This window comes from Onychostruthus taczanowskii, unplaced genomic scaffold, assembly GCF_017590055.1.
Source record: "Onychostruthus taczanowskii isolate IOZ18803 unplaced genomic scaffold, ASM1759005v1 scaffold198, whole genome shotgun sequence".
Taxonomy (NCBI): domain Eukaryota; kingdom Metazoa; phylum Chordata; class Aves; order Passeriformes; family Passeridae; genus Onychostruthus; species Onychostruthus taczanowskii.
Genome location: NW_024499217.1, coordinates 192943 through 215824, shown reverse-complemented (window position 1 = coordinate 215824; position 22882 = coordinate 192943). Strand labels below are relative to the sequence as shown.

Here is a 22882-nt window from a genome sequence, read left to right as displayed (position 1 = left end):
TGTGGAGGTGGCCATGCTGCAGATCCTGCACCCACAATGATGCAAGGCAGATGCAGGGAAGGCAGATGTGGGGGTAACAGATGCAGGGATGATGCTTCCTAAGCTGGTCCAGACCCTGGTGCCTCAAGGAAGCCCCAGAAGATAATGGGATGTTACCTACAGGGTGTAATACTAGATCAAGGCAGCAGCAATCACTTCTGCTCCTTGAGCTGCCTCGGGGCACTTCCATACCAGTATCCTGACTAAATCTGCAGGCAGTCTGGTACCTGCACTGCAGGGCACGAGCAGCCCCGCCGTGCTGCCAGCCGTGCACCGGGCTGGCCCCAGGCACACAGGTGTTCCCATGGAACAGGGCTGTCTCCAGGCACCAGGATGTTCCCCATTCCCAAGCTCACCACTGGTGATGCAGGTATGAGCAGCATCAGCATGATCAGGCTAGACATTGTGAGATCTCCTTGGGATTTTGAACTTCAAAGACAAAAGGCCAGGTGAAATTTTGGTTAGAAGACTAAAGAAGACCTCCTCAGGTCGTCAAGCCTTGCTTTAAAATCTCTCCCATAATCGTCCCTTAAACAGTGAAAATCCTCCAGTTTATTCCAAAAGCAGCAAATGAGAAAAGAAATGGCATTAAAAACAGCAACAGGGTGAAACTATGAACTGAACAGTGCAGCAATGGGACTCAGAGGACATGGAAATCCACATGGAGGTCAGGAGCAGAACATGGCAGGAGATGGAGGAGGCTGGAAAATCCCTCCTGCCTTGACAGAAAGGCAGAGACCCTGCAGCAGCCTGCAAAGGATGCTCACAGAGCTGTCATCTAGACCATGGAGCTCCTTCCCTGCGGTGACATTCCTGTGCCCAGGACGTTTCTGTGCCCAGCAGCAGATGGAGCCTGGCCTCCAAGCCAGGCCTGTGCTGACCAGACACACCACCTGCCCTCACGCCCTTTGGCTCTGCACAGGTGGCACCACAGACATCAACAACACAGGAATTTTGGGAAGAGCCGACCCTAGCAAAAGGTAGGACTGGAGGGTCATCAAGCTCCACAGAAAAGGGAGCAGCCCAGGATCCCAAAGGGATGTTCCCAACAGTGCTTCCCAAAGCTCTCCAAGACTGCTCCTCCCTCCCTGGGAAACATGCAAAACAACCAAAGCCACGGAAAGATCCCATCCTTCTGCCCAGTTCCCAAAGGCACCTGCTCAGGAACAACAGAGCAGGCAAAGGAAGTATTTTCAAAACACAAGCAAAAAAGCAACTGAGGCTGACAACAACACAGGATGCTCACGTGGGCCGGGCGCCCCAACAAACACCGCGTTACTGCTGCTCCCACCTCGTCATCCTCTGAGGCGAGCACGGTGACTAACAGCACCTGCACACACAGGCAGAGATTGTTTTGCAGCAAACAACAAGAGCCAGTTGTGAGAACAGTGTTAGTAATACCCCTGTATCCCACCTGGAGCAGGAGGACTGCAGTGCTCCAGCCCCCAACAACCTTCTCCAGCTCCCTCATGGTGGACAGGCCCCAGACCCATGTGGAACTTCAACGCTCACAAGCAAGGGACTTAGAGAAGGAAATGTCTACCTTGGGATAGTAAAGAAGCAGATGTCACCTGGCACGTGGAACTCACCTTCACAGCAAACACTTAGGTAAGACTGTCCATTTCAATGAAGCCACTCATACCCCAGGTGCTGCCCCCAGCTCCTGGAGAAAGCCAGAGGCAGCCCCAGCCTGAGGGATGCTGAGCCAAGACCCTGCTCCAGGCTGACCAGGGGCTTGATGTCTCCTGCTCCTGCTCTCACTTTGGCACAAGGGTCCCAGCTCTGACCCCTGGAGCAGCCCCTGCTGGAAGCAGCCTCCCCACGCCAACCATCTCCACCAGTGCTCACCTTTACAGACCCCAGTGGCCCAAAGAGCATACCTGTGTCTAACTCAGGCGTTTCGGTTCCTCCCCGAGGCCTCTGCACAGAGGGCAACCACCAACCACAGGCAGCAGAAAAACCCAGAAACTGAAAGCCACAAGCCGCAGCCGGAAGGTGGGATGGAAGGTGCAGGTCTTGCACCTGCCTCTCGTTCCCACCATCTCCTGAGGCTTCCCCGCTGCAGCCACAGACACCTCAGCCTGCAGGCTCATCCTCCAGCTGGGAATGGGTGCCACGTCTCACCCTAGGGCCCCAGGAGGGACCAGTCCCTGCGTCACTCTGCCCAGCTCACACCCTTGGCCCCAGCAACCCCCACCTCGTGGCTCCCTGCCAACACCGAGGCCCAGCAGGGCCCGAGGGTCCCAGCAGGGCCCAAGGGGTCCCAGCAGGGCTTGAGGGGTCCCAGCAAGGCTTGAGGGGTCCCAGCAGGGCCTGAGGGGTCCCAGCAGGGCTCGAGGGGTCCCAGCAGGGCTAGAGTCCCCTGCCTGACGTGACCACAGGGAGCAACAAGGGAGACCTCAAATCCCCCAGCACCAAAACCAACTTCCCATGTGGTCGGGGCAGAAGGTGGTGGCTTTGAGTGCCTCATAGCACCTGGGATTTGGCAGGGAGAACCATTCCTGATGATTTTTCTGGATGCTATACACACAGTAAATGCTCACATGAGAGGATGGATCCCCAAGAACGCCCCCAAACCTGCCTCAGCTCAGTTTGTATTTACAACTACACACTGAGGGCCCCAGTTCTTAGGCCACTTCACACATCTCATGTTGACCATTGACTTTTCCAGTTTCTTCCTGAGGTCGCTCTGGACTAACCCAAATACCATAAAGAAACCTGAAGGTATTACTTAATCACTAACACCTTTCACTAATCCCACTGCTCAGGAACTGTTCTCAATGTCATGGAAAGTAGATCCCATCAAACTACGTCACCCAGCACCCACCTCTCTCCTCTAATTCTCCACTAATTCGGATTATGTCAGGCACTCCACTGCTCTCTCAGGAATCATTAAGTATCAGCTTAACTGTATCCTAAACACCTGAGTCATCCACGAATCCTGCTGAAGGCTGGCAGAGCATTAGCCCACTCCAACCTCGCTCATCTTCTCACAGCCAGCTCGCAGGGAGCTCTGCAGCCAGCTCTGAGTGCCAGCTGCCCAAAGCTGGGACTCTGAAAACACCTGCCCCTGGCAGCTGCTGTTCAGAACTGAACAACCATTCCAGAGAAAGGATTCCACCTCTCCAAGCAGGGATGGAGATGCTTACACTGCACAGCCCCCCACACCCCATGTTTCAGACAGTACAGACAAACGTCTCAGCTAAAAACATCCCTGTTCCAAATAAACCTCCCAGTTCCCAAGAGGCACTGACCAGCTGGATGCCAATGGCCCCTTGGGTGCCACCTCTTTTGCTCACTTCCACTCTTGGTCTGTGCTCCGTAACACCAACTCTTCCTCTGTTTAGGATCAATTCTGTGCCAGTCCTGCTGTTCGGATGCGCCACCCACTCCACATGCCAGGCTGGCTGTTGGCACAGCCTCCCTCATTAATGGGGCTTTGTGTGATTTGGGCACAAACATGACATTCTTTGGAATTACTTCATTTGCTGTTCGTGTTCTCTCAAGTCCTGTGGCTCTTTATAGTTTTTTTGGCTTTAGTGACACCAACCTCCAAAACCAAATGGCAAGGGGTGAGTATTACCCAAACACCTGCCCAGGAACAGCATTGCTGCTTCAGATTTGCAGGGCGCTGTGGGGGCTGTGAGGGACAGGGAACATCCTTCCCCATCCGCAGGCAATCTGGCACTGAGGAAAGGTCTGGGATGGCTCCCAAGAGATGACCTTGGTGGAGATGAAACACTGCTGGGAACCTCCCTGGGGATGCCCAGGGCTGGCACCAGACTGGTACCACTGGTGACACCACGCCACCAGTCCCGGTAACTCCAGCATTCCCTGCACACTGCTGCTCATCTCAAAATCCACGGCACAACTGGGGCACCTGTGCAGTGCCTGGAGCAAGTCCCAGGCAAGGCTGTGGGGTTCACACCTCCACCAGGCTCTTTAGATGCAGCTGTTTCTGTGCTGTGCTGGGGAGAAGGTGGGAATGAACCGCACTGAGACAGCAAGGCTAGAGGAAGGGCTACCAGGGAGCATGGCATGCACCCAGCACCATGGTGTGTTCTCCAGGACCACGGCATCCCTCCCTGGAGAGCTCTGCTTTGGGAGGACGTGGCTGCAAAGCTCTGCCATGCTGTGCTGCTTAGAAGGCTGGCAAACAGGAAACCTGCCCTGGCCACAGGCACACAGGGAACGGGCAGCTGGCTGGGGAGAGCCTGGGAGAAGGGACAGATCCCGTGGTGCTCAGACCAAGGCTCGGCTCAAGGGGAGCTCTGCCTGCGTGGCACAGCTCTCACAGGCAGTGCTGCCCCGGACTGCAGCCCTGGAACTCCACAGGAGGAAGGTGCAGAACAAGTACGGGGTGTGTGACAGGCACAGGGAGAACAACATAAAGCAAGGAAACCCCAGCAGCTCAAAGCATTACTCAAGGTGGCAGAAACAAAGAGAACGAGTGGCAAAAGGACCTTAAAATCCTGAGTGTCCAGCTGCCACAACAGCAGGTGACTGGTAAGAAGTGGAATCATCAGAAACAAACAATTCTGATTTTACATCTGGAAAAATAAGCTGCAAGTTCTCAGCACTCAGATGAAATCCTGGGGTTATTCTCAACAACTCTAAGAAAACATTTCCCAGAGAAGGTGTGGGAAATTCCTGGAAGTGTTCAAGGTTGGGCTGGATGGGGCTTGGAGCAACCTGGTCTAGTGGAAGGAGGGTGGACCTGGATGGGCTTTAAGGTCCTTCCAAACCCAAACAATTCCATTATTCCATGATTCTGTGAACATCAGTTCGCTGCTCAGCAGCAATCAAAGAGCAAAGAGGGTGCCTGCCATTATTAGGTAAAGAATGGAGAACAGGAGAGGGAATACCCCAACACTCTCATCTGGACCCACAGTCCTCACCAGGTACCATGAGGGACAGGAGATGACTGACAGGACAGGAACAGCTACTGTACAGGGAGCTTGGAAAGGAAGATGGCAGAGGGGGAATGAAGTTTTCCATGCCGGCAGAATGAAAGAGGAGGCCACTAGGGAACAATTTGTTCACTGTTTCTTCCGAAGCAGGAACTTGGGGACATCACATCCAATTAAGCGGGTCCAAAAGAGGAGATTTTTTCACATAAAGCATCACTGTGAAGTGTCTCATCAGGGCTGCGGCGGCGCTCAAAGGACGCTCGGCCAAATCCAAGGACAAAGGCTCCGTGCGAGGCTGCAGAGACACAGGACGCAGCTCCGGGCTGGGGAATGGCTTCCCGGGAGCAGGAAAGGCAGAGCCCAGGCTCAGCAGGGCAGCAGCGCAGGCTGGCAGGGGGCAGAGGAGCCCCTGGACTGCTGCGGCAGCAGCACGAGGAGGGGGCCCCGTCCCCGTGCGCTCAGTGCCACGGCTGGGGCTGTCACAGCGTCCCCGCAGCAGCGCGGCCCGCGGCTGCCAAGCCCACATTCCCACTGACATTTTCCATGCGCGCTCACTGCATCGGGATGGTATTTATAGAAGTTTCAGCAAAAGCAATTCAGACACTTCCCAAAAGCAGGCTGGAGAAAAACACGGCAGCTCGGCCAAAGCTGTACGTTTTTCCAGCTTTGAGTGAGGGATTGCAGAGCTGATCAACCTCCCAGCTCCAGGCTGGAGCCCAGCACTCTAGACTTTCATCTGCCAAGCCACAGTGGGCTCTGCTCGGGGCCCAGCAAGTGTTTCCTGCATCTCCAGTCCCAGCATTTCTCAGATGAAATCCTGGGGTTATTCTCAACAACTCTATGAAAACATTTCCCAGAGAAGCTGTGGCTACCCCACCCACCCCTGGAAGCATTCAAGACCAGGTTGGATGAGGCCTGGAGCAGCCTGCCCTAGTGGAAGGTGTCCCCGCTCATGGCAGGGAGTGGAACTAGATGAGCTCTAAGGTTCTGGGTTCTATGACCATGGTGACTGCAGGATTTCCCTCCAAGGCATTACCTGAGACAGGGAAGCAGGAGAAATGCCGAGACCACTCAGTCAGACAAGAGGGTTTGGGGACCTGGGGGAGGCAGCTGCACACCCCAGTTCCCCAGCCTCCCGAGAATGGATCTGCTCTGCAGAGCCCAGTTTCCCTGGGCAGCTCTGCAGGGAGAGGCCCTGCTGAGCCCACCAGCCCCACGTCCCACTGGCACCACTACCCTGTGCAGGAGGGCGTCAGAACTAAAGTGGGTCCCATCACAACTCTTCCTCCTCCTCCTCTCAAGCTGAACTCCAGCCATCTGCGGTTTACAGTTCCAGATCTGATCCAGCACCCTCAGCTCTCCCACAGCACGGAGAGAAATCAGCACTTCTAGTGCCCAAGTCACCCAACCTACTTATCACTCCTACTTCAGCCTGAGACCGCTGACAATGACGAGGAGCCTGGGGGAGCAGACTCAGGTGATGTCACCTCCACCCCTGACACTATATTAGCCAACTCCCCCACTTCTGATCCCACAGTTTCCATAGAGGGCAACCCACTCAGCTGACACAGAACGAGCGACACCACTGCTCGATGCACCTGAGGAGGTTCTGGCAGGATCCTTGGGGCAAGGCAGGGCTCCTGGACACCTTTCTGAAGGCAGGAACCCACACTGCCGTGTAAGGGCAGCTGTGTGTCTCCCCTCACAGAGAGACACAATCGTGGGAGCAAACAAGGACCTGCAGCTCCAAAGGACCAGAGAGCTGCCACCTCAGCCTCACATCTTAATCACAAGATCATTCTATTTCCATGGAAACGGCAGAATTAGAGACTTCGATGGAACGACAATTACCAGCACTGGGAATTTAACTGTTAAACCTGTCACACTCCCATCCCCAGTGCCAGGAGAGATGGCACTTACCCACACCACTGCCCTGCACCTGGCCCCAGCACCACAGCCAGCCACACTCAGGCGTTTGCTCCTGCTTCCTGCAGCAGCCGGCTGGGTTTCCAGAGAGCCTCCCATGTCAGCACATCAGGGGATGGAAGCTCACGGCTCATGGGGGCTCAGTCCAGTGCTGACTTGTCTGTCAGCAGCTGATCCTGGAGCACACACAGTGATCCTGCTGACCAAGGCTTCCCCAGTGCCTCAGCAGCAGGAAAAGGCTTTATGTGCTCGTGAGTCACTCAGGGAATTACTGGATGGCTCTGGGCACAACGGGGAGCACTGGCCCAGTGCCTCCCAGGCCAGGCCCTTTCCCTGACACAGCAAAGCCCCACAGTGGTTCTGGTCAGCTGAGGACAGTGTGGAGCCGAGGTGCTAATTACCATCACTGACACAGGGTACCCTGTCCCACCCCACTCTCACCACTCCACCGTGCAGCCACAAGCCTTTCCTGAAAGCAAAGCTGGGAACGGCCTGGCAGCACACCACGGAGCTCCCCGGACTCATATCTTGGGTTTGCAAACACCACAACGTAAACTGCAACCCTGGGAGCATCAGCAAAGCTGCTGAGGTAGATCGGGGGGCTCCTGGTGCCCAGGAAGCCCTCAGCTAACACAGACACATCTCCCAGAAGAGAAGAGCTGCCCCTCTGTCTTCTGTCCAGATAGGGGTCCACTTAGAGAGGTCACTGGCCAAAATCCCCTCCACGTGCTCCGTGCCTTGGCCCCACTGTGGTCAGCAGGACCATTAGCTGATGGGCCCAGGCCTCCTCAGCTGTTACACCCAATCCAAGGACTGGAATTGCTCAGCCCAGCTCTGACATGTGCCACCACACAGACCAACACTGGGCAATGTGCTGATGGAGAGGAGTTTTCCATGGCACGTGCATTCCACTGCCCTGCCCACGCCTGGAAGACAATGGACACCTGGCCATGAGGAACGCTCCTGCCATGATTACAGACACACTCCTAAAGCCCTTCCTGCAGGTCTGGACACTGATGTTCAACCTCAAGGAAAGCAACTTCCCACCCACAGAAAATTCCAACCCAGCTCCAAGAGCCCAGACCTGGGGCAGCTGGAAGGATGTCATCTTCTACCGGAGTCTGTGGGACACAGCAAGTGCCTGCTCCATCAGGAGCTCATGTGGAGCCATCCCCACCCTCAGACTGGCGAGGCTCCAGAGCTGAAAGTACTTCTACAGCTGATCTCCCATGAAAGCAGCGTGTGCTCCAGGCCAGACTCTCCTCCAGCCTCTGGAGAGAACTTCCCAGAGCACAGCTGCACACACTGCCTGTACAGGCAGGTATCAGCAGGGAAGAGCCACTGTGACCTGTGATCCACCCTGGGCCCGTGAGCACCCTGACCCACCCGAGCTCCCCCTGTCACACGGGCAGCCCTGCCGCTGCCCCGTGTCACACAGGGGACACGCTGTGGAGGGGACACGCTGCAGGACACCCGGCAGGACCCCACGGACCCGGCTGCTCCCGGCCGTGCTGGGACCCCCGCGCCACAGCTCCAACGGGCTCCTCACTGTCCCTGCCAGCCCTGCCAGCGCAGTGACTCAGGTGCAGAGCCAGCGGCACAGCAGTCTGGCTGAGTCACAGCGTGGCCGTGACTCACCCTGGACACGCTGCGGCCAGCACACGCAGCCACGCAGCTCCAGCTGCAGGTTTGCTCACACACTGCTGCTGCTCCCCGCGGGCGCCGGGCAGAGCACAGAGCTGGCAGTGCCGGGGGCAGGGGTCTCCCAGTGCCGCAGTGGTGCCCAAGGACGCCGAGCAGGGCACTGTACCTGTCCCCAGACACGCGGGTGGCCCTGCTGCAGCGTCCCTCACCACGGCGGGTCAGGGGAGCCCTCAGCCTGAGCACAGCTGCCACTGCCCTGCTGGCCCTGTGCCCCACACGCCACCCATCAGCCTCAGCATCCCCTGCCCTGGGCATGGGGCAGCACAAGGGCCAGGCTGTGCCAGAAGCAGAGCTTGTCATGGACTCGCACAATCATTAAGGTTGGAAAACCCTCAGAGACCATCAAGACCAAGTGCTCCCCCAGCACTGCCAAGGCCACCAGCACATTCCCAAGTGCTGCATCCACATGGCCAGGACACAGGGACATGTCATTCGGTGCAGGGGACTGAGGGGACCAGACCTGCCCTGTCCCTCTGACCACTGCACCATCCTCACCTGAAGAAAGATGCTTAGCAGCTACTTTCATCATAAAGTAACCCAAATCCTCAGTAACTGCTCTTATTTTACTGTGCCACCTAAATATGGCACTAAATCTGGCCTCTGGGACCAGAAGAACTAGCTCAAGGAGAGAAAGGGACACTGCACTAGGGCCAGTGCTGTGAGGAGCCCACCAGACACAGCCATGGGCACACTGGGAGCCAGCGCCAATGGGGGAGCAGCAGCAGCACCCAACACCTGGAGAGGAAGGCAGGGCAACCTGGGTGTTCCCAGAGCAGCTGAGGCTGAACCATCCCTGCAAGTGTCCAAGCTCAGGCTGGACACGCCTTGGAGCAACCTGGTCTAGTGGGAAGTGTCCCTGACCATGGCAAGGGGGTAGAATGAAAGGGGATGTAAGGTCCCTTCCAATCTAAACCATTCCAGGATTCTAAGCCCCAGTTTGGGGCTTTCGCTGTGGATCGTGTTTTTACACTTCCATAATAATTGATCAGACAGTCCAAATGCCAACACTTCATAAAAACACCAGGACAACAACTTGGCTGAAACTCCCAAACCCGCCTGGAGACAAGTGACATCCAAACTGCCCAAAAAAGGGTAAAAAGTAGGAAGAAAGAGGAGGAAACAGATGTCAATAAGATCTTGAAGGCAGGAAGCATCAGAAAGGGTGTAGGAAGCTGAAGCCTTCAGGAAAACGAGTCTGTAACAATGCTGAGAGCAGCAGGAAGCGGCTGTGAGAGCACAGACCTGCACAGGGAGGCACGGCTGCTCCCCAGAGCAGGGCCAGGCCAGGGCTCTGCTGGGCTCACAGGCACCACACAAACACTCGGGAACAGCAAACACAGACAAATGTACAACGGCAGAAACAATGTTAAAGATGCCATCAAAAAACATTAATTTAAAGGCACAAACAACCTGAATGCAATGGTGCAAGGAAGAGCGAGGAAGAGTGAGCTCACACTCCTGCTCATTCGAGTTTTTAATAGATACAGATATTCAGGAATGGCTGGAAGAGAGCAAAGTGTCCTCACACCCCCCAGCAGCCCTTCCTGACACCAGTGCCTGCGGGAAGGGGACCCCCCGGCCTCCCTTGCTGTCCCAGTGACACCAGTCCCCAGGAAGGGGAACCCCCCGAGGAGCCCTCATTGACACCAGTCTCTGGGAAGGGGATGGAGTCAATGGAAACAACAATCCATGTTACAGCTGACTGCACTCCTCCAGGTGGTTCAGGTGTTGCTGTTCAGGGTTTGACTGGACAACCTCGAAGGTCCTTGCAGCCCAAAGTGATCCATGGTTCCGTGACACAAACAGCTCTGCCCATGTTCTCACGATCATGTAACCCATTCCCATACAACACTCCCTCTACAAACCATCACTCTGCAAAGTCATTTACAATTAACACAGCAGGACCAGGCTCAGAAGAGCCAGAGGTCCACGTCAAAAGATAAGAGGACTCCAGTGACACCTGGAGCCTTACCAGTGCTGCTGGGAAGCTTCAGACACCTGGGCAAACACTTTTACTACGCCAGCTCTAAGAGAGGTGAAATGCCAAATGCCAGGAACACCAGGACAGTCAGATCCCCCAGCCCCAAACCACAGACCATGTCCTTTTGGGGCCATTTCCAGTTCAGAAAAAATGAGTGGGAGACCAGGAGCCACCAGTGTGGATCCACATCAGCCCATCAGGAAGCAGCAGATGGACATGCCAGACAGCAGAGCTCTCATGCACATAGGCTACACGTGACCTTTAAGGTTCCTCCCAACCCAAACTCTGGGATTTCATAAAAAACAGCACCCAGCAGAGAAAAGAACTGGGTTTACAGTTCACCAAACTGTGGCTGGGTCAAGTGGGAGCACACTGCCTGTAGTCTGATGATTTTCATTTTAAGAACACTGGGTAAGGAAGAGCCATAAAAATTCTTTGAAGACCACAAAAAATGAACTCATGAAGAGACTTTTAATGAGAGTTATGCAATTTACTTCCCAAAAAGAACATCAAGAGATAACTGATGATGAAGTAACAGTAAACTTCTCAGGGAACAACGTTCAGGTAACAAAGTTTTATTTGGTCTAAGCTAAAGAAACAAGTGAGAAAATGAACGTTAAAGCAGATGAATGTAAATTGGGAATTAAACGGGAACTATCATCAGCTGGAGGAATTAATGACTGGAACAGCAGACCGAAGAAGCAGTGGTTGGGCTCCCTTCAGTTGTTGCCCCAGGAGGGTGTGAGGATCCCCAGGAATGGGGGATCCAAGACGTTTCCAGCCAGACAAAGTACTTCCCAACCTGGACAGCAAAGCTGTTAAACTGAACAGGGGGATGGCAGTACCATTTATCAGCTCACGATACATGGCCAGTAATGGAAAAGACACTCCAGTATCAAAGTTTGTGTTTGAAATCAAACCCCACAAACCCCACAGAGCCTGCAAACCACCTGACTAAGCCCAGCTCACATTTAGGCATTTTCTCCTCCAAGAGGAGTATCTCGGTCTTCTCCCCCACCTCTCACCACCAGAGCTCCCCAAACACCTTGTGCAATCCCCTCCCCAAAAATCCACTCCCAGACCTGCAAGGGAGCTGGACACCTCCTCCCGTGCCCATTTCTCACTCATACCAGGCCATGTGTCATTTTGTCCCAGATTTTCTCTTAGACTGCCCCAGCTCAATTTCCAGATCTGGTGGTCCACCAGAGCACCCTTCAGCTGACTCTCAGAGGGAAGTGATGGAGGAGGCAGGGCAGGAAAGACTGTCCACAAGCTCCTACAGTCCATGGGAGGAAGGAGAGCAGCCTGCAGAGACTCCACCAAGGCAGGCACTGCCCAGAGAGGCTGTGGACTCCCCACCTCTAGAAGTGCTCCAGGCCAGGTTGAACAGGACTTGGAGCAAGCTGGTCTAGTGGATAGTGTCCTTGGCCAGGGCAGGGAGTGGAACTGGATGAGCTTTAAGGTCTCTTTCAACCCAAACCATTCTGGAACTCTATGATTACCACACTCCATAGGCAAGATCTTACTGGAAGCAAATCCAAAAGGAAAAAGAAAAAAACAAAAAAAAAAAGATTACAAAAAGCTGTTGGGCCCCTGAAGCAGCAGTGATGGCACACAGAAATCATCCCCGTGCAGAAGAAACCAGTGTGGTAGGAGATCAGCTTGGCTCACCCAAGCTCCATACCAGGCTTGGCACAGGAAGGCATGCACAGGGAAACTGGAAATTAGGTCAGATTAATAAGGATAAATATAAAGGAGTGGCAGCAGCACCCTAGTCTGAGCCCAGAGCAGCTACACAAGGAGTGAGAGCTGACCAGTGACAAACAGCAAAAACTAGAGGCAAATCCCAGTCACGTCAGGGACCAACATAAGGACACAGGAAAGCTTGGCCTGTTCCACAGGAGACAAAGAAGACACTGAGGAATGATGCTGGGGACAGGGGAGGTTTAAGCCTCTTTGTGTAGGTTTCCACAACTAAGAGCTAAGAGGAGGCCAGCACAGGCAGAGCCCAAATAACTCACCAAAATGTCCAGTAAAAAAATGCAATTTCAGATGTTTTACATGGGCAGATGGTGACAGACCAAGGGGTGATAGTTTCAACCTACAACAGGAGATTTAGATTAGACACTAAGATTAAATTCTTCCCTGTGGGGGTGGTGAGGCCCTGGCACAGGGTGCCCAGAGCAGCTGTGGCTGTTCTATCCCTGGAAGTGTCCAAGGCTGGATGGGGTTTGGAGCACCCTGGGATAGTGGAAGGTGTCCCAGCCTCCTGATACAGCTGGACTGGCCAGAACCAGGTGCAGGACCATGCACTTGGCCTTGCTGCACTTTATGAGGATCCCACGGGCTCACTCCTCTGTCAGTGTCCCTCTGGATGCCATCCCTGCCCTCCAGCCTCTCACTCGCACCCCTGGGCTCGGTGTCACCTGTGAACACACCGAGGGTGCACTCAGTGCCACTCTCTGAGTCATTAATACAGACATTAACCACTACTGGTCCCACTACACACCTGGGGTGGACAGTGCTCATTACTGGCTTCCACTTGCCCACTGACCATGACCCCTTGGACATGGCCATCTGTGCAATTCCTCACCCACCCAACAGTCCATCCACCAAACCCAGCTCTCTCTGAATTCTCTCCAGTCTCCTGGGAAGGTGTCTGATGTCATTGACACACCTTCATTTCCCTGGAGGACAACATGCCCACCTCGGGATCTGCCACTGCCCTTTTCTGTCTCACCGGGGGACTGCACAAGGTTGTTCCTGCCCCACCTGCAGATTCTGCTCTTCTGGACCCTGTGGCTCCTCTCTCAGGAACCAAACTGGCCACAACACCTTGTCCTCATTGATCCCTTTTTTATCCTCTTTGTTCTCCTCCTGGTTCTCTACAGCTTCTTTCACCAGCCTCAGACAGACCATCCTCACTCTCCACCTCCAGTGATGCTGTTTTTCGGGTGTCTCACATGGCTCTGCCCATAGCACCTTCCCTTCTCCTTCCACGCTTCCTCCAGCCAGCCTTTAATTTAACGCCATCCCTCAGCTCTGTGTGATGATTCATAGTTCTGCTTTTCTATTCCTGGACTGTCTCCTGTCCAAAATGAAGTCTCAGCTTCTTTTCCCCTCCAGCATTTCAAGTGTGCACCCACAAGCCCAAGGTCCACATGATTAAAGAGAGCTGCTGCTAATCCCAGCTTTGTCCCCTCTCCCCCAAGCCCTTGCTGCACAGGGACTGGGGACGTCACTCAGGCCCTGTCTGGGACTTGAGGACATGACTCAGACAGTAAGGATTCTCCTTTCCCTCTCCTCACTTCTTATCACACAAGCTCCAGTCCCTGAAACCTCCTTGTCCCCGGGCCATGCAGCCAACGGCCCACAGTGCCACTCTGCATGGACCACTATTACCCCTCTTCCCAAAAAGCGCCTATAACCCATAAAATCCTGCCTCATCCCTATTCAGGCACACACTGCTGCTGCTGGAATTATTTCCCTAACCTCTCTCTTCAGCAGGCGAAGGCTGCCTCCAAATCCCCCTCCGGGCCCTCCTCTTCTGTCACATCAACCGCGAGCTGCTGTCTTCCCCCTCCCCAGCACCTCACTCCATAACAACCATCCTTCCTCCACTGTCTCCCTCCCAAACCCTGGCAGAAGCTCCACTTCCCAGATGCTGAATTACAGCAAACACCTCCCTGCTTCCTCCTGTTTGTGCTTCATGTTGGAAAAGCTCTATGCAAACCACCTGAAATCACTTCATTCTTTTTCAAAGAGCTCCTCGAAGCTCCCCCAAGCTCTGTGCCCACCAGGAACACCCAAATTACCCCAGCTGAGGTGGATGACCTGGGAGCTCCATGTCCTGACACAGCCCCCCACATATTCACCAGCACCTGCCTCTCACTTTTAAATCAGCTCCAAGCCCTCCACGGCAAACTTGGCCCTGTCCTGTGCTCCCATACACAGGACTGGACCAGGTGAGGCTCCAAGGGTGACTGCAGTGAAAAACCAGGACCAGGAGCAGCTTCTCCCACTGAAGCACCCCTGAGCAGAAGGGCCACGGTGCCATCAGCCGTGCAGCACCCACCTCCCACCAGGAGCAGCACTGGCCTCGGCCACCCGCTGCAGTGTGGTGTCCTGCACACGTGTGTGCTCCTCCAGCCCTGCTCCAGCCTCCGGGCACAGGGCACGGACAGCACTCACCAGAGCCCGATCACAGAAACACCAAACGGTTTGAGTGGAAAAGGACCTCAAAGCCCACCCAGTCCCACCCCTTGCCATGGGCAGGGACATCTTCCCCCTATCCAGGGTGCTCCAAGCCCCATCCAACCTGGCCTTGGACACTTCCAGGGATGGGACAGCCACAACCGTTTTAAGCAACCTGTGCCAGAGCCTCACCACTCTCACAGGGAAAAATTTCTACCCAAAATCCCATCTAACCCTGCCCTCTGGGCATGGGAAGCCGAATTCCCCCTTGTCACTTGAGTCCCTAGCTCAAAGGGAAGGCCAGACCTCTATTGCCTCTTTGGGTAAATACCCAAAGCTGCCCAAAAGCAAGCACAGGAGCCAGCGAGCACTGAGCCCGCTGTGGGAGCCAGGGCCAGCAGCCCTCGCTGGCCACACGGCAACCCGGAGTCAGCAGCTCCCACCCTGGAGCACCAGCAGGCCCAGACTCCAGCCGCAGCAGCTGGGAGTGTGGCACAGACCCCGAGGCTGGAGAGGATTTCATCACACACATCACATGGCCAGAACCAGATCTCACACATGACCCCAGGCAGGAATTCCCCAGTGACTCAGACAGGGTTACAGAGCGGAGATGCAGCCAGACACACTGGACAGATGCAAACTGCCCTCTCCCTCTGCATGCCACGAGCTGGGGGGCTCTGCTCTGTCTGGAAATCTATTTCCTTAGAATCTGAGGGAATTCAGAAGCAGCAGGGTTTGGTTGTAATTGGACAGCAGGTCTGAAAGACACTGAGGCAGCAGAGGTGAGCAGGCATGCAACAGGTCTTAATCACACAAACCTCCTTCCAGTCAGGAAGCAGCTAAAATTATCTTAATTTTTACCTTTCCTGCCCCAGAAGATTTCTTGCACTCACTACATCACTTCAGGAAATCCACCTGAATAGGCACCCATGGGATCTGTGCTGCCCAGAGCTGTGGGAGGCAGCAGCAGCGACAGGACAGGTGTCTCTTCCATGAAGGGCACTGCCAGCAGGAACACAACAGACATGGATTCCCAAGCCCTGCAGCTGCTGCACGGCGAGATAACAACTTGCAGCAAGTCTTGGAGAACAATCTCAAAAAAGAATCCAATGTCAAAGCAGGAAGATGGGATCACAAGGAGAAAAGGCCTCCTCCTGACAGGGAGGGATGCAATAACAGCATCATGGTACTGCTGAGATGCCCATCAAGTTGCCAAGCTCTGATCACAGGCTGGGGCAGCTCTTGCATCCCTCAATTCCCAGCAGCCAGGCTTCTGTGCCAGCCCTTCAGCCCACAGCTGCTCCTCCAGACCATGTGGCCACTGCCCACTCCCCCCACATCCACAAGGGGATTTTAGCCCCAAGGCTGTACCCCACTGCCACAGCCACCAGAACACCCAGTATTCCTCAGCACAGGACTATCCCATGTCAGCCAGCCTAGCTGGAAACACAGTTTGGGACCAGATCAGACATCATTTAGATCTAATTTGGCCACCCAAATTAATCAAGTCCCATCACTAGCTCAGAACAACCAGCCTGGACGCAGCCATGCCTTACATTCCCATCTCAGTGGGACTGCAGAGGAGGTGAGAGCCCAGCAGTGCCCAGCACTGGAATGAGTCTGTGCAGAGAGTGGTGATGCTCTGTCAGGAGCTTTGGGAAAGCTCCTGAAAGCGAATGGCAGATGAATGATTCACAGGCAACTGCGCAGAGCTGCCCGGTCGCGCTGCTGCCCCGGGCACTCCCAGGCAGGGCCCGGCAGCTCCAGCCCAGCACAGCAGGAACGCAGCAGGGCTCAGCCCAGAGCCCACAGCCCAGGCAGAGGCAGCTCTGAGCACAGGGCACTGCTGGCCCCGTTCTGACAGGGGCCCGGCTCAGCAGGACATCGCTGCTCGGAGCAGCAGCCAGCGCAGGGCATCCCTGAACTGGAAAAGGCTCTGTGCAACCAAGCTGTGAACCTCCTGAGAAATCTGGGGTTTATGGCAGGACAAGAGTTACGTTAGGACCTCCCACAATGGCTGTGCTGGGAAGGCAGAGAGCCACCGAGCACTGACACCAACCCACAGGGAGACCGGCCAACATCTGCCAAACACACAGAGCGCGTCCCCGGGACAGGCAGAGGCTCCCAGCTCCTCCCAGGTACTGCTGGTGCTGCTGTCGCGGTCACAGCGGGCGCAGGGAGCTCTGCCACCAGCTGTCACACAGCTCAGACCAGCGCAGCCTCCGCTGCCTCCCCCAGAGCTGACCCCAACTCGCCAGCCGCGTTCATGTGCGCACACCACGGGCAGCTGAGAGCTGACTGAACCAAACCCAGCACTTGCCTGGCTGCTGCCAGAGTAGCTCCTGATCACAGGGAGGGGTAGGTGGAGCTGCCAAGTGGGAAGAGCAGCACTGTCCCTGCCCGTAGCAACCACGCTTGTATTGGATCAAGGGAACTGAAACTGCAGCCACAGAGACTCCAATTCTCTCCTGACCCCACCTCCCAATCCTGCTCTTCCCCTTCACATCCCAATTTTCCCCTTTAGCCACAGTACTGAGCTCCTGCCCCCAGAACACCTGGAACCTTCACCTTCCCCAGCACAGCACCTTCCATCCTGCTCAGCTCCCAGCCATCAGGACAATCCTCTAGCCTTCCTGCTACAGTTTCTCCATCTCTCCCAACTCCATCTATCAGGGCATCAAGGAATGGCCTTTTCTCATTCTTCCCCAAGACCATTACAGATTCTCCATCTGTAAGCTCAGAAAGGTGTGAGCTGCAGCTGGCAAAGATGCCTCCAGATGACTTGGGCCACAACACAAAACTCAGTAAAAACAGGGGATGTATTTGTTCAAGCATGCTAAAGGTTCCTTCAGCTGTGCTTTGGCTCTTGCCCATCACTCCTGGGGGTCCAACGCCTCCTGTCACATCAGAATCTGCTGCAGGACTCCTTCCAGGCAGACCCCCTGGCTTGTGCTGCTCATGCCAGGCACTGGCACTATGAGATGCTGAGCAGGGCCAGCCCTGCCAATGACCTCAGCCAGGCCAGGACACACGCAGTGGTGGAGGAGCCAGGGCTCTCCCTTGCCAGCAGGGAAGGCAGCCCAGGAAGCCTTTCCCTGTGCCCTCAGGAGCCTCTCCTGGGAGGGGCTCTGAGACCACAGCACCCCTCACCCAAACAACAGAGTGCAGGGTCAGAACAGGAGCTGCTCCGAGAGCTGGAGCCCCTCTGCTCTGGAGCCAGGCTGGGATGTTCACCTGGAGACAAGAACGCTCCAGGGAGACCTCAGAGCTCCTTACAGTGCCTAAAGAGGCCCCAGGAAAACTGCAGAGGGACTTGGGATAAGGGACTGGAGTGACAGGACAAGGGGGAATGGCTTCTCACAGAGAAGAAAGCAGGGCTAGATGGGATATTGGGAAGGCATTTTTCCTTGTCAGGAAGCCCTGGCACAAGCTGCCCAGAGAAGCTGTGGCTGCCCCATCCCTGGAAGTGTCCAAGGCCAGATTGAATGGCACTTGGGGCAACCCGGTCTAGCGGAAGGTGTGGAATGGCAGGGGGTGGAACAAGATGGTCTGTAACCCAAAACCATTCTCTGGTTCTACGATTTGCCCAGCCTCTCATTTCGTGCTCTTTTAACCACCTTTGCACTTAACTTCCAGCAAATCTGGGGACCACAGTGCCAGAGCGGTCATTACCTGAACGCAGGGGTAATGCAGCACGAGCCACACAGCTGCCCAGAATGCCCAGCTCCGGCCCTGCAGCAGGGATGTGCCCATGGCTTTGGGGTTTGCAGCTCCCCCTACGGCACCCCAGCACCATGGCCTGTGGTTTCCCAGCCCTCGGGAACTCACAGGCACACATAAACAGGGCAGTTTTCTGCAGAGGTCATGGAATTAGCAGGAAAAAAGCTGGCTAAGCAGAACGCTCTCCTTCCCAAAGGGTGTAATTTACTCGAGGCTGATTCAGCAGAGCCAAGACATGGTGAGCCCTCAGTGCAGCCTGGCAGTGTGGGGCTCCCCCAGCGAGGAGGGTCCTCATCTTCCTCCAGAAGATCCTGCCTCAGTTCGCTTTGTGAAGCAGCACATCAGGAGCCAGTTTCAAAAGACGTTGGGAAAGGATGGAGCATGGAGTTGGAAGATGTGCTGGAACTGAACAGAATGATGACGTTCAGCCAATTTAACTCGTGAGAAACAGAGATGGCAAAGTGGCCACAGTAACTGGTACAAGTGGCTCAAAACAGGAAAATGCCCATTATCAAAGCAGATGTATAAGAGGGAATAGCAGAAAATACCCAGGATGTTGGAGATGCCAGCTGGGAAAGTCACAGCAATTACTGACAGCAAGACAGGTCACGATGGAGTAAACTCCTGAGGCAGAGGCCCAGGTCTACACCTCCAAAGAGGCCTTGTTTCTTAAGGCCAAAATCCTGGGACGGGTTATTTACACCAAGTGAGCCAATGGTCCATGCTGGCCTTACACCAGCCAACAGCCAGGCCCTGGGGTGGGTAGAGCCAGCAGTGGGGTAGCCCCTACCCAGCAGAGCAAATGAGGAGCTCATGCACATCCAGGCTGCTCCCAGCCACCACAGACATTCTGCAGGGCTTCTCTCATCCCAAGCCTCTGCCAGAGCAGCAACAGCTGGAAATTGTAGAGGACAGCTTTCCCAAACTAACCCTACTTAGTAAACTGCAGAGAGGAACCCACATGGGTTTAGAGGCAGGTGGGAGAGGTGAGGAAGGAAAATGAAGGGAAAAAACATGTGCTCTAGGTAAAGCTGACTACAAAGAGATTCCTGGTGCTGCTCCCTGGACACCAAGTCCTCACCATGGCTCAAACCTTCTCCAAGCTTTCCCAGAGAGCTGAGCTTTAGGTGGGCTGCAAGGCATGTGCACAACCATAAAGAAAATCCTCATAATCTGGCAAAAGCTCTGTTGAGGGAATCTCACCTACTTCTTATCTCCCTTCTAGCTCTTCCTCCTGCCTTCACCACTTTACACGCCCAGAAAACCTCCGTGTAACCATCTCTCCAGTCCCACATCATGATCTTCTTTCGCAATTCCATCTTGCTGGCGCTGTCTCTCCCAGCTGTCCATGGAGCCGTGCTGGCTCCTGCAGCCCCATGCTGCTCACAGCCTGTCCTGCATTCCCTCAGGTAACCCCCACACCAGAGACATCGCTCGTCCTCCTCAAACCCACGCTCTGCTCACTGCTCAAAGTTCACTTCTAGGAAAGAAATTAAGTACTGTGCAATTACTGCTCCAATTACAAACTCTATTAACACGGTTCTGTCTGCAGCCTGTCCCAGAGTCACGATGTTGGAGGCCACATTTCCTGTGAGCAGGGCTGCACCAGCCCCAGGTTGGTATCGTTTTGCTTTATGCAGATATGAAATCTTTTATAGAACTCAGCAGCTTGCAGCAGTCTCCACAATTTGGCACGGAAAGCAGCCTGGGATGAGGGAATCGCTTTTTGCAAGCCCCCTGAAAATCTGTCCAAATTTGGTGGTTAGAAACTACCAAAAAACTCCAGATCCTGCCTGTGATGCAGCTGGTGCTGGCGACCAGCCCAACCTGCAGTCTCCCCCAGCCCCAGTGCCCCTGAGCCCCCAGCCAGCTCAAGGAGGAGACCAAAAGAGAGCAGATTTCCCTTTCATCCCACGGTGGCACCACCGATGCCGACCCACGAGCCGGCACAGCTGGCTCTCACCCCATTGTGGGCTGCGAACTTCTCAAGAAAGGCTTGTTCCCCAAGCCTGGGGGCTGGCAGGGCTGTGGCTGCAGCAGCCCCCAACACCCACTCCACACCTCCTTGTGGCAGAGCCACACTGTCACAGACCTCCCACCCCCAGTTCTGTACAGCTCTGCCACTGCCCCCGACCCCACTGCTGGCACCCTTGCAGTGACACCCCTGCAGGGACACTGGCAGCCCTGGCCCCAGCAGAGGGTGGGCAGCTTGGACCTCCTGCCCCGCTGCAGCCTTCAACTTTTCCCCTTCAAGAATCAAGGAATTACCTACAGGAAAGGAATATGGCAGGAGGACATGAGCAAGTCTTGCAAGACCCAGTGCTCAAGTTTTAGGAAATTGAATTTGGGGTTTCGCTGGCAACTTCCATCATGGATTTTCAGACCATGAACCCATTGGTCCAGTCACCAACTCTGATCTTCAGATCAGGAACATCAACAAACAAAACCCTCTTTCAGACATTTCTGTATCAAGCCACAAACCTGCAGTTTAAAAGGAAATTCCCTTCCAGACCAAGGTACTTCACAGAATGATAACATCTCCAGCAAGGCTCTTCCAGCCATTAATTAACCCCTGTTAATTCACTCACACACACCACATAACGGGTCACATGTAACTGTGTAAACACAGCACACGTTTCACCAGGATCAGGCTCCATCCCAGTGCCGGGCAGGTATTAAGGGAATGCAGCCCAGACAAGGAAATCTGTGGGATTCCTGCTACAAATCCACTGGGAAGGTTCAGAAGAGACAGGATGGGACTGCGGCTTGAGCAGGCAAAGCCCCTGAGGACATGCAGCCTGCGGCACCGTGCCACAGCTGGGGACACAGGTGAGCCCTGTGGACACGGGGGCGCAGGACACCCCTCAGCCCTCACTGTGGGTGACACAGGGTGCTTTGGGAAGCCCCTCAGCAGCAGGCAGGAGGCCGGTGTGTTTGTTCACACCTTCCCAGCACCGGGAGGAACCAGCAGCAGAGTTGCTAAGAGACGCGCGCCTCCCACCAGCGTGCCCAGCACCCGCTCCCGGGGCTGGGGGCGCGGGACGGGGACACGCACCTGCACCCCGTGTGGCTTGACCCCAATGTATGGGACTGAGCCACTGCCACAGCCTGTGCCAGCCTGCGCTCCCACCCGTCTCCATCCAGCCTCAGTCCCCTTCCTCTTCTGCTCCAATTCCATCAACCCAACAGCTTTCTGTGGCTGAAGACCTCCACAGACCTTGAAAGGCCCCTCCAGCATCAGCACAGGGTTTTACATCCTCCCTGTCTTTACCCCACTGAGTGTCCTTTGTCCTTGCACCATGAGGCCAATAAAACAAATTCTAGGATTTACATTCCCTCTACCCATGCAACCTTTCTTCTTACAGGCCGTCCTCCTTTCCTCCTTTCCCCAGAAACCCAAAAGGACCAAAGTGGGAAGCAGGCCTTTGGAGAAGCAGCCCCGCTGCTGCTCACATGCAGCATCACCATGGTGGCCAGCACCCCTATAGCATGGCTACCACTCCCCAAAAGCACCTCGTGTGCCCCTGCAGTGACATTCCTGGCATGAGGCAGCAGGAACGGAGCTGAGCACACTGCCACCAAGCTGGGACAACAAAAGCCAGGGCAGGGAAACGGCAGCACCGAGCTGGACCAGGGCTCCTCGCACAGACCAAAGGCACCCGCGGCCCTGCCTTCCCTGCTGTGGGGCTGCTGCAGAAACCTGGAGGCTTGGGCCCACCGAGGCCAGAGGGACCCTGAGGCTGGGGGGCTGCAGCAGCCTGCCGATCCACAGTGGGCCTCAGCACAGCACCATCAACCTTCCCCTCCCGTCAGCTCCACCGCAGCCACTCACCCATGCTGGCCTGCAGCTCCATCCCAGCCCCCTGCATCTCAGCCCTCGGCTGCACCGCCGTCCCGCACCCTCGGCGGTCCCCCAGCTCCAATGCAGTCCCCAGTTCCATCCCAGTTCCCAATTTCATCCCAGCCCCTCGGCTCCGTCGCAGCCCCCAGTTCCATCGCAGCCCCCCAATTCCATCCCAGTCCCCAATTCCACCGCAGCCCCTCGGCTCCATCCCAGTCCCCCAGTTCCATCGCAGCCTACCAATTCCATCCCAGCCCCCCAGTTCCATCCCAGCCCCCCAATTCCATCGCAGCCCCCAATTCCATCGCAGCCCCCCAATTCCATCCCAGTCCCCCAATTCCATCGCAGCCCCTCGGCTCCATTGCATTTCCTCAGCTCCTCTGCAGTTCCTCGGCTCCATCCCTCCCCTCGCCGACGGCTCCCGGTACCCGGGCTGCAGTGCTCTGCATTTCTAATGTTAACGGGCTCCGGCGGATCCCGTTCCCCGCCGCCGCCGAGCACGAACCCCCCCGCCGCGCTGCCGGACCAGCGCCCGCCCCCGCCCGCCGCTCCCGGCAGAGGCCGCGG

At 55.5% G+C, this 22882-nt stretch overlaps 1 protein-coding gene across 2 annotated transcripts in view; it reads right to left on the bottom strand.

Moving 5' to 3' along the window:
• AGAP3 (ArfGAP with GTPase domain, ankyrin repeat and PH domain 3) overlaps window positions 1-22882 on the bottom strand; it is a 106732-nt gene that overhangs the window by 82761 nt on the left and 1089 nt on the right. The gene's annotated exons all lie outside the window — the stretch shown is intronic.